Genomic DNA, 12,851 nt, shown 5'->3' on the forward strand with positions numbered 1-12,851 from the left:
CAAATATCAAGAATAAATACAAGTAGGATCTATACAAAGCAACAACAAAGTGAATCTACTAACAAGTAAATGAGCACTAAAAGAAATGTGATACAAAGAAAAATAATATACAATATGAGAAGATAAACAATACAGAACTATCTAATCAATGTACAAAGGAGTTGAAAGAGGAAGGGCTAGATCTAAGATGAAATGGATGCGATAGAGTCGGTGTTGCTGAGTGTACTAAGAGGTAGGCTGTTCCAGTCGGCTACTGTTCGAGGAAAAAAGGAAAACTTAAAGATGTTGGTTCTGGTATTGTAAGGCGTTAATGTGGCAGAGTGGCGATGTCTTGTTCGGCGAGCAGTGAGAGGCTTTATGTAAGGTTCAGGAGAAAGAGACAATTTATTATTATACGGTAAGAATAGAAATTTAAGCCTGTGAATTTTTCTTCTTAGTTGCAAGGACTGAATGTTGTGTTGGGCCATTAGGTCACTTGGAGAGTCACTGGTGCGATATTTGGAGAAGATGAATCTTACTGCTTTACGTTGGATCCTTTCTAGCGCATCGATGTTAGTTTTAGTGTAAGGATCCCATACGATAGCTGCATATTCAAGCTTAGGACGGACAAGAGAGGTATAAGCGGTTAGACGGGTCTCGGGAGGAGCATGTTTTAATTTGTGTCTGAGGTAGCAGAGTTTTTTGAAGGCTGAGTCGCAAAGGTGAGAGATGTGGGAGTTCCAACTGAGATTATTAGTTATGATGACACCCAGGTACTTATATTCATCAACCTCTGTAAGAGGCATGGATGCAAGATTATACGTAAACGAAAGTTTATTAATTTTTTTGGTGATTTTCATAAATACTGTTTTATCAATATTAAGCTGCATGTCCCAGCGTTCGCACCATGTTAAAATTTTTTGAAGGTTAGAGTTTAGGGTGATTTGGTCTTGCTGGCAGGTAATTTCATTAAAGAGTAAGCAGTCATCAGCGAATAATTTTATCTGTACAGGTTCAGTAATAGAGTCAACTATGTCATTAATGCATATATTAAATAATAAAGGTCCAAGAACACTTCCTTGGGGAACTCCAGAAGTAACAGCAAGGTCACTCGAACAGCAATTATCAATTGCAACAAATTGCCTACGGTTAGTGAGGTAAGCAGAAATCCAATTTACTAGGTATGAGGGAACGTCCAGATGAACAAGTTTTTCGATTAGTTTCGCGTGTGACACGAGATCAAACGCCTTCCTAAAATCCAGAAATATGACGTCAGTTTGTCCTGATTTGTCGACAACGCTAGCGAGACTGTGAATTACAGTAGTTAATTGGGTTACAGTGGAGAGGCCCTTCCTAAATCCATGCTGCATAGGAGTTAAAATAGCTCGATCATCAAGAAACCTAGTGATTTCGTTAGCAATAATGTGTTCTAAAAGTTTACAACAAGAGGAGGTTAGTGATATGGGGCGGTAGTTTTGAACTAATGATGGATCGCCTTTCTTTAGAATAGGAATGACACGAGCAGATAGCCAGTCGTTCGGAAGCACTGCTGAAGATAGTGATGCACGAAAGATGATAACAAGAAAACGCGATAGCATTTCGGCGTATCTGTGAAGAAACACGTTTGGTAAGTTGTCAGGCCCGGGTGATGATTTTGTTTTTATATTCAACAGCATAGAAAAGACGCCAGGCAAAGAAACAAAACTAAAGTCATCCTTCACCAATGTGTGATTCAGGCAACGGGGAACAGGCGAGTTTGAAAATATACTATTAAAATAAGCATTGAAGTGAACAGCGATCTCTTGTTTAGCGACGACAGGATTGCCCTCGTGCATAATATGGTCAACTGGTTTACTTTTTTTGCTGAGAAAGCTCCAAAACTTGCTGGGAGCAGTTCGGATGAAGTTAGGCAGGGTAAATTGAAAGTAACGAAGTTTAGCTGCCCTAACAGCCTCGTTTAATTTAGCTTGGCATGGTACGATTTCGTCACGAGAAATACCCCGTCGTCTCAGACGTTTGACTTTTCTCTTCGCATGCACTATCTCACGCGTCATCCAGGGAGTAGGTTTGGATGTTTTTTTAGTTCTGCTTGGAATAAAGTTGTCGATACAGTGCATACAAATATTCTTAAATTCGTCCCAAAGTTTAGCAGCGTCATGTCCCCCAAAAGCACTCAGACTATCATCAAGGTAATCCAGTACGCTCACATCATTGGCACGTGAATAATCCTTTACAGAAACAGTTTTACAACTAGTAGACTTGGGAAGATCGATGGTACAGGAAAAAGCCACAAGTTCGTGATCAGAAATGCCTTGTTCAACAGAAACAGAAAACTCTTGAAAAGTCTGGCTGATAAATATAAGGTCAAGTATTGAAGCAGAAGCAGCGCTAATTCGTGTAGGCTCAGTAACCACTTGCTGTAAGTTATGCATTAAAATAATGTCACGCAAATGTTCATTGTTTACGCTCACATCAGCGCTATATGTACCGCGAATCCAGTCAATGCCCGGTAGATTGAAATCACCCATTAAAAAAATTTTATTGTGTACAAAAGATGCCATGTGTTCATGCAGATCTTGAAGAAATTGCGGAGGGGAATCAGGGGCTCGATAAACAGCAAATAAAAGAAAAGATGTATTACGGCATAAAATTTTTAAAGAAAGCGTTTCAAGATTAGCTGTCTGACGTAGGAGAACTGCGGTGATATCTTGCCTCACCAAGACAGCAACACCACCACCCCTTGTATGCCTATCACAACGGAAAGCACGGTAATCAGAGGGAAAGACGTCCGTATCATCTATTTCGTCATGCAACCAAGTTTCCGTGATGACGACCACGTGTGGGTTATGCCCAAGAATAACCGCTTCAAGCTTATCAGTTTTATTAAGAACACTTCGTGCATTAATGTTCAAAATTCGGAAATCACGAGGTGGAGGAAGTCAGTCCTTTTTTGTAGTGCTACGATAGTTATGAATTTTAACCCTGCTGTTGGTGGGATCGCTCCATATAAAGTAATCGTTATCGACTCGCAGTTTCTCGTCTATCAAAGTGATACCACTTGAAGAACCACTTGAAGAACCGATTTTACCACTTGAAGAACCGACAGTAAATATTTGCAGATACGAAGGAGGCTTTGAGTATATTCAAAACCCTAATGATTCCTTCTTTACGTTCCTCCTCGCTTTTACTCCTTAATAAACTTACCCTGGGGTATGTTAGCAAACGCGATGGGCGTCTTGTTGAGCTCACCAAGTTTTGATACTATACGTTTTTCTTAAATGAAGTGTTGGCTGCACTTTACACTCTCGGTAACATTTGAAGCCGAATGTCTGATGCGCACTTGGTAATACTTCTCCTTTTTGTTGCTTTCTTCTTGGTAATACTTCAAGTCAAACTTAAGTAACTGAAATTTAAGCATAGTATCCAAAGCATGAATTATTGTGACGAGTAATTGCACATATATCATATACAAAATTGCAAAGCAAACAAAAAGGATATGAAGAACAATGCTGGGGTGAAATATTTGATTAAAGAACGTGATCAGAAGCATTCTTCACATTTAAATCCTTAGATAACACTCGCAAGCATCACTCACGGTCATTTCAAACGACAATAAAGTGCGAAAAAAAATTGCAGCATATCGGGTGAATGATGAAGAATGGGGCGAAGCTGGGTCCGCACGCCACTCCCGTGCCGCTTCGGTCTCCCGTTCTCTTGCGCCGGGATTTTGTCGGTGCCGCCGCGCAGCTTCACGGCACGCTTCTGCCTCGCGCGCTCGCCCATCGGGGTTCCGCCTCCGAGCGCGAGCCGCCGCCACCTTGCGCGCACGACGCTCTGCAGCCTTGTCCACATACCGACCTTTTGAACGCGCGCGCGTGCCAGGACGATCTTCATTTTCTACACCGCGCCCCCTAGCGTACGGCACCACCAACGAACACGCGATCGCCAACGTCTTCGTGTGACGTCATTCTTATTTATTTTCTCATGCGCTCGCACATCGGGGTTCCGTCTTCGAGTGCGAACCGCCGCCGCCTTGCGCACACCATACTTTTTATCGGCAAACCGTGAATCATCCGCTGGCTACGTCCGTCCGCCGTCTGTCTGTCTGTCTGTCTGTCTGTCTGTCTGTCTGTCTGTCTGTCTGTCTGTCTGTCTGTCTGTTTGACGCACGGACACACGGACGGACGCATGAACGAACGCGGTGACGGACGCACGAATGAACGGACGGATGCACGAATGAACGCACAAGAGGATGGACGGATGGACGCATGGACGGATGCACGAATGGACGAACGCACAGATGGACGTACGGACGAAATGCACAGACGGACAGCCAGACAGACGGACGCGTGGACGAATGCAGGGACGGACGCATGGACGGTTCGACGCATGTAGAAACGCAGGGACGGACGGACGGACGGACGCACAGATGGACGCAGGAGAGGTCGGATAGACGCACGGACGGATGGACGCATGAACGGATGCACGAATGGATGGACGCAAGGATGAACGAATGAACGCACGGTCGGATGGACGGATGGACGCACGAATGGACGGAAGCAAGAACGAACGGACGGCAGGAAGCACGGATGGACTGACGGACGCTTCGCCCCACTCATCATCTTTTACTCAATGGGTATGCTGTGATTCCTTTTATTTATCATACTACAAGTAACGTCTTCTAGTATCATGCCATTTGCATTTTTTAACGCATATGCATTTCGTTATATGTACAAGTACCGGCCTCTATGGCCGGTTCAAGAACTAACGTGAGGTGGCTACATACGATTACGACGGGACCGCTTGCCTACGCCTTATGGAGCTTCGCTCCTAAAAAGAAAAAATTATAAATAAAATATAAAGATATATAGAAAGTTACAAAGATGACCACTTGTGAAGGGCCGAGAACAAGGGCTTTTGAAAGAACTGGGTGCATTAATGCAGGTTTTCCCAAGAGTAAGTTTATTCAGAAAAACAATGCGGTCCAAGTACGCATGTATAAACCATGCAGCAGTCCCATCAAAACCTTGTCAGCGTATAGCGTAGGAGAAAAATGGTAATTGTAACAGTTACATATGAAAGTAATGGCACCATTCTCAAAGAGAATGGCAGCCAGGCAATATCTCTGCTGTGATGTGGCACGGCCGCTGGATATCCAGTGGCCGTAGATGTGATTACTACGCAACCGACGTGTACTCTCATGGACACCACGGTGAGGCACCACTGATGTGTACAAGGGAGAGTGGAGGTCAGTGGCAGGCACTTTATCAATGGTTTGCATGGCGTTCAGATCCATTCGTTAATTGCATCGCACGAGGTTTCGTTATGACAAACCAACTTTCTTAAGATCCTGTTAGCAGTATTGTATGTGTAGTTTTACGTCCCAAAACCATAATATAATGATGAGGGACTCTGTAGAGGAGGGCTCGCGAAATTACACCCATCTGACGTCCTTTAACGTGCCCTCACATCGCACAATACACGGACCTCTACCATTTCTTAAGATCTTCTTTCTCATGTATTTCATCTAAAAATATCATTAAAAATGAAATACAAAAATGAAACAATATCATTAAAAATGGGGACGACGACGAAGTGATTCTCTCACAGAACGCTTGTGCCCGTGTCTCAGTCTTTTCAATTTGTTTTCCTGGAAATCATGGGAGCTGCCGCTCCCTCCTTTGCGGTGATGCTTCAGGACATACCTGAGAATGTTCCAGGCGTGCAACCGTCGCGCCGGACTTCGTCGTCCAGGAAGCGTAGCAACGCGTCGAGCGACACCGACAGTGAGGCAACCGATTTGTACTCGGACGGCTTTGAGTCATCGGATGATGACTTCACGGTCGTCATGAATCGATCTACAAAACGAAGACTGCTGCGGACGACATCGCCGGCAAGTGTTTCCACCGTTAAGACTGCACCACAGCGGTGGCCGCACACCATACTGTTTATGCCCGAGGACCCTGCATCTAACTTGCGGCTCCTCAACAGGCAAGTTCTTTCTGTGCTTCTCGAGGAAACCGCGCCGAATGAGATCAAAGGCGTGAGGATCAATGCACGAAAGAATGTCCTTGCTGTAGACGTTATGCACCATAGCGCACTGCAAAGCCTTCGGCACATAACAGAAATCGGCAACGTGAAAGTTCGGCCAATGGTCGCTACAGGTTGTAATGGTACTCTAGGCGTCATTTTTGATGTGGATCTTTCCATCTCAGCTAATGACCTGCGAATACTAATAAAGCCAGCGACTGAAGGCACCTGCATCACGCACATTACCAGACTCGGCAACTCGCTGCTTGAGACTTGTGTTCGAGGGAGACAGCCTTCCCTCGTATGTAAAAGTTGGCCATGTTCGCCACTCAGTGCGTCCTTACATACCGAAGCCACTGTAATGCTACAAGTGCTTCAAGATGGGACACGTAAAAGGTGTCTGTGAGAACAAAGTTGTGTGTCCTTGGTGCGCTGAGTCTCACTCAAAAGACTCCTGCAGTGCCACCATGCTACGATGTCCAAACTGCCATGGCGCTCATGAGGCCTCATCCAAAGATTGCCCGGGGGTGCGAAACGAGCACGCGGTACTCAGGCGTATGGTGCGGGACAATTCAACGCACAGGGAAGCTGCCGCTACACTACGCCGACGACGGCGTCGTGGGCGAAGACCATCACGGAAAAATGCCTCTACCGATAGAGAGATGTCATCCTCTATCAAAGAGGCTGACCCACAAACACCGAGCTCACTGAAGACGGATACTGCCAAACAGAAGAAAGGAGCAGCAGTCGCACCTTCCGAACAGTGGCCCTCTGTTCCACGAAGTCAACCTACTTCGGAGCTGCATCAAATCCCGCCGCCCTCGACGACCCCTCAAACCAGTGATGCGATGAATGAAGATCAAGTGATAAGCTTGCTGCAATCGCTGATGAGTACCATGCCTGTCCTACTGAGTAATATGAAGACTTCGGCTGCGCAGACCGCACTGCATGTGCTGGACACCCTGAGTCCGGTGCTTGCAGCTCTAAGGTAAAACCATGGCCAGCGAGGCACCGTCGTTTCGAGCGGAAGTCAAGAATGCATCTGTCTTTCAGTGGAACGCCAGAGGACTGAAGTCGCGCATGTCTGACTTTAGACAGTTTGTATTTGTGAACCGCTTCCCCATTATCGTAATTTGTGAACCCAACCTGTGTGCTTCAATCAAGCTGTCAGGATATGAGTGCTTTATGTCCTCCACTCACAAAGACTGCAGCAAAGTTATTGTATTCATGCGCCATGACCTCACTTACGTTCACCACCTCGCCTGATGAAGGGAATCAGTATGTGGGCCTTACTGTGAAGAAGGATAAGGTTGCTTTCACGATTATCGAAGCTTACTTATCTCCATCAAGCCGCCTTGACTGCGTGCGCTTACGCGGTATTCTGACATCGACTCCAAGGCCATGGGTGATCACTGGCGACTTTAATGCCCACCATTTCCTATGGGGAAGCTCCAGGGACAACTCTAGAGGAAGAAAATTGGTGTCCTTAGCCTCGGAGTACGAACTCTGCGTTTGTAACGATGGAAGCCCTACATATTTACGCGGATCAGCCTATAGCAGCTGCCTGGACCTTACATTGGTTTCTCGCTCACTTACCAGGAAAGTGCACTGGTTTTCGGATCTGGAAACGCGGGGCAGCGACCATATACCAACTTACCTGTGTATAGAAGGTTTTACCAGCTCCAAGTCCTCAAGAGGCCTCATTACACCGATTGGCCGAAATTCAAAATGTTAATGGAAGACTGCTGTACCGATGGCTCATCATATAATGTAGAGGACTCGATAAAGGATGTCCTGCAGAATACCACGCATACACATTTGACTAGTCACAAGCGCACCGATTTCGACATCGAGCTTGAGAAACTTCGCGCAATACGCCGTCGTGCAGAACGAAGGTACCGACGGACAAAGCGCATGGATGATTTGAGGCTGGCTAGACGCATTCAAAAGAAAATGCAGCGGCACATGGATAAACTGGCTAGGCGACGTTGGACATCCTTTTGCGAGTCGTTGGATCCACGAAAGCCCCTATCACTGATATGGCGAACTGTCCGGGGTCTTAGCACAACCTTGGGTCAGCGACACCCGTTTACATCTCTGGCACTTCACCTTCGATGCAGAGAGATTGACGTCGCAGAATCTTTCTGTAGAAGAATTGCCCGTGATTCCAATTTCACAGTATCAAGAACGGGAACATTTGATAACCCACCGCCCTCACGTGATCCCCGTATGGAATACCAGTTTTCTATGGATGAGCTAGAGGCGGCACTGGCTCTGTGCAGACGTTCTTCAGCACCCGGTCCTGACGGCATTACCTATCGTGCCCTTTGTAATCTTGGAGACGAAGCTTGGAAGGCACTCTTACGCCTATACAACGACTCCTGGCAGACTGGTACGGTTCCCCAGGCATGGAAGTCAAGTCGCCTCATTCCACTTGTAAAGGCTGGTAAATCTCCTTTGGATATGGCCTCATACCGTCCTATTGCACTTGCCAGTTGTGTGGGAAAAACGATAGAACGAATGATTCTAACACGAATGGAGTGGTACTTAGAGCACTACGAAATCTATCCAGTATCCATGACCGGATTCAGGCGCGGCCATTCGTCAATCGACAACGTTGTTGATCTGGTGACATATGTTCAACACCAGAAAGCCTGTAAGAGACTGTGCGCCGCCCTGTTTCTAGACGTTAAGGGGGCTTACGACAATGTCACTCATGAAGCCATCCTTAGTGCTTTGGAAACAGTAGGTCTTGGTGGCAAGATTTATATGTGGGTGTACAGCTACTTACAGCTGAGATCATTTTACTTGATGACAGCGAATGGCCCAACACCTGATTATTACAGCAGCCGAGGAGTTCCTCAGGGAGGAGTGCTAAGCCCTACCCTTTTCAACCTAACTCTCATTGGTCTAGTCGAGCAGCTACCTAGCACTGTAGAACTTTCTGTCTATGCTGATGACATCTGCATTTGGACATCAGGTGTGACAAGGCCTCAGCTTCGCGCCCGCCTTCAGAAGGCTGCTACAACGACGTCATGCTACCTTCGTAAACAAGGCCTCGAGGTGTCCTGCGGAAAATGTGCAGTGGTAGCGTTCACGCGGAAACCAATGTCTGCTTACAGTACATCGATTAATGAAGAATACATAACGTTCAGCAGAAGCCACAGGTTCTTGGGAGTCATAATAGATAGAAACCTGTCGTGGACTCCACACGTGAACTATGTGAAGAAACGGCTGATCGCAACATGCCACATGTTCAAATTCCTTGCAGGAAAGAATTGGGGAGTGCCCATACCATCTATGCTACAACTGTACAGAGTGCTGTTTATCGGATTCTTACGGTACAGCTTACCTGCAGTATCTAACACCGGCAAGACCAACCTGCGCGCAATTCAGAGCATTCAAGCCCAAGCACTTAAGATATGCCTTGGAGTACCCCGCAGTGCTTCAACGGCTGAAACCATTGCCATCGCTCAAGATCACTCGATAAATACGCATATTGTTACCGAGACAATGCGCATGCACCTCGGGCATTATGCCAGGACCCCTTCTCACCACCTGGCGAGCCTAGCTGCTGAAAGGCCCCGCACGACATACGGCACTATTGTCTACAAGCATCGTTCATCGTTTGCTGAGACATACGCACCTGCCTCAAAGCCACTGCTTCCTCCTTGGAGCTTGAGCCGGCCGCGAGTTCACTTAATGATTCCAGGAATGAGGAGAAAATCGGACTTACCGACACATGCCCTGAAACAACTGAGTCTATTCCTACTGGAAGAAAACTACAGTAACCAGGTGCACATTTAAACGGATGGCTCTACTACGCCGTCTAGTTCAGGTGGAGCAGTGGTTATACCATCACAAGGGGTAACTCGGTGTTTTAAGACTTCACTTGTGACAACTTCAACGACGGCAGAACTCGAGGCTCTGCGCAATGCACTGGAACACATCAATTCAGAAGAAAGACCAGGTAAATGGGCTGTGTTTTCTGACTCAAAATTAGCGTTACAGTGCCTGATATCAGTTCTCCGACGCGGATGCCATGACCAGTTGACCTACCAAACTGTGAAACTTCACCACCTTTTAATACAAAAAGGCCATGACATCGTCTTTCAGTGGTAACCTGGGCATTGTGGTATAGGCGGCAATGATTCTGCAGATCATGCTGCTCGCACGTCACATAAAGAAGCGAACAGCGTTCCGATTCCGCTTTCAAGAGCGGATGCGGCGAGGAAGATTCGTCAACTGGCCCGCAGTCTCACAGTGACTGAGTGGAACACACCAAGCATACGACGTACACGACTGCACGAGCTCGACCCTTCACTACAACTCCGGCCTCCACCCGGCCTACATCGACGTGCAGCTTCGCTTCTCTATCGCCTTTGGCTGGGAGTTGCTTTCACGAAAGCTTATACCACGTTAATCGGAATTACTGACAGTGCGGCGTGCGATGTTTGCGGCACCGACGAAAATATCGAACACCTGCTGTGCCATTGTCTTCGATTTGCCTCAGATAGACAAGTACTTGCCAACGCAATGCGGCGACTGAATGATCAGCCTCTTTCAGTGCAGGTGCTATTACAGCAACGTACACATGCCTCGACAGCCCACAAGGCAGTGAAAGCCCTGCTGTGTTTCCTGAGAAAGACAGGCTTGTGTGAACGCCTCTGACATGCGGTAGAGTTCTACACGCTGCAGTGAAATTACTGTCAGTCTCTCCCCCACCCCCTTTTTTCCCCTCTCTTTCCTCTTTCTCGTCTTTCTTGTCCCCTTCCCTAATCCCCCAGTGTAGGGTAGCCAACCAGATGTCTTTCTGGTTAACCTCCCTGCCTTCTCCCTTTTTGTTGCTTCCATCATTAAAAATGATGAGTAAGGTAGCATACAGTTATGTGAACGTACGGGGGGCATGCCAAGCTAGAGCACTTCATTCTTTCTGCAAATTGTAATGACCGTTTTACAGCAGAGCTGTTATGGCCGAGGTCTGTCATGTGTCGTAGATAAAAATAATCGTGATCACCGACCGGCACGCACGCAGCCACCAGCCAAGCACCGTGTACAGATGGTTAACACGTGAAGCTTGCAATGTGCGGCCCCTAAACCAGTGTTCGCCACTCGTGTGCTTCGTTATTTATTTATTTATTTATTTATTTATTTATGTACCCCAAAGGCTTTAGACAGGGGGGGGGGGGGGCAACACTATGAATAAAACAGCGTAGCACAGGTTCAAAACAGGCGACCTCTTGTGTGGTAAGTCGGGGAGTGTGCCTTATTTCTATGAAACATTTGCGCTACAGGAGACCTAAGGTGGACAACCGCTGGTTATAAAGGGTATAGTCATCACTCAATTTTAGGGGCCAAGCTCTTTAGGCCATGGGTTATTCCCTCCTCTGTATTTAGTATGTAGCTACTTCTAGTTTATGACTTGCTCATAGATGGCGTTGTGTGTATATGTCCCCGATTACGGCTTGGTGGCGTTAGCCACCGCCCGATCTAAAGGGTACAACCATATCCATTTATGCATCCATCCAACCTGAGAATAATATAACTATATGGCGTGAGTGATTTTCACAGCATATCCACGGAGTGAATGATCATGAGTGATCGAGCGTCCGTCTATTCATGCGCCCAACCGTCTGTGCGTCCGTCCGTTCGCCCGTCCGTCCATCCACCCATGCTTCTGTCCGGTCGTTCGTACTTATGTCCGTCTGTCCGAGCATCCGTCCGTCTGTCTGTCTATGCATGCTTCCATCCGTCCATTCATCCAACCATCCATGCGTGCGTGCGTCCGTGCTTCCGTCCATTTGTCCGTGCGTTCGTGCTTCTGTCCGTCCGTCTGTCTGACCATGCTTACGTCCGTCCGTCCAAGTGTCCGGCCGTGATTTTGTCCGTCTATCTGTCTGTGTCTGTCTGTCTGTCTGTCTGTCCGTGCTTCCGTGCGTCAGTCCATCCGTCTGTGCTTCTATGCGTCCATTCCTTCCATGCGCCGGTCAGTCCTTCCGTGCTTCCATCCATCCACCCCTCCGTCCACGCTTCTGTCCATAGGTTGATCCGGACACACGCACAGATGGACACACGGATAGAGGCACAGACGGACGGACATAAGCTCGGATGCACGGACGCTTTGCCTCACCTATGATCATTTCTCCGTGGATACGCTGTGATTTATTTGTGTGTGTGTGGACGCGGCCTCATCAAGTGTGAGGCCCGCGGGACGTCTTTATGCTCTCCCATAGCAGACTACCAAGTACTCTAAATCGTTAGCCAGTTAATCTAAACACAGTTTTACATCAGAGCTGTCATGGTCGAGTTTTGCCTGCAAGCATAGAGAGAAAGAATTAGACATACTATATACACACGTCAGAAGTTCCCATAAGCACTGTGGAGGCTTCAGGGCCCCTTACCCAACAGGAAGGATGATTAACCTTTCCACATGTATCAACGCTATGGCGTTACAGAGCTTGTGTCGCAGAAATGCCGCCGTCGGCGTCGGCACCGTTGGTTGTGAGCGCGAAATCATCTGTGAGTGAAAAAATCGAGAAAGAAGCAAATGAAATAAAAAGTAATATTTTTGTTGTCATTGAGGATTGAACCTGGGTGGTTCACGTGGCAAGCAGGTGTAATATTACAAAGCAATTGATGTTTTTTTCTTTATTATAGCCACGATGTTCCTTGCAGCTGCTTTGCAAAAAACACTTCATAAATGCCATGTAGTCGAAGGTGTCCCCTTAACGCATTTTGTTCGACAGGTGTCCCGACGAAAACAAGCCCATTCGGCGATTTGTAGGCGCAATTGGAAGGCCATCTAACTACGTCCAGAAGGCGGGGATAGTGCAGCCATCGCC

The 12,851-nt window shown here is 47.1% G+C and overlaps 1 protein-coding gene across 1 annotated transcript in view; it reads left to right on the forward strand.

Annotated features, from left to right (window-relative positions):
- The window catches only part of LOC119175034 (MFS-type transporter SLC18B1), a 49,754-nt gene that overhangs the window by 11,474 nt on the left and 25,429 nt on the right, over positions 1 to 12,851 (forward strand). The gene's annotated exons all lie outside the window — the stretch shown is intronic.

Source organism: Rhipicephalus microplus, chromosome 5, assembly GCF_043290135.1.
Source record: "Rhipicephalus microplus isolate Deutch F79 chromosome 5, USDA_Rmic, whole genome shotgun sequence".
Lineage (NCBI taxonomy): Eukaryota > Metazoa > Arthropoda > Arachnida > Ixodida > Ixodidae > Rhipicephalus > Rhipicephalus microplus.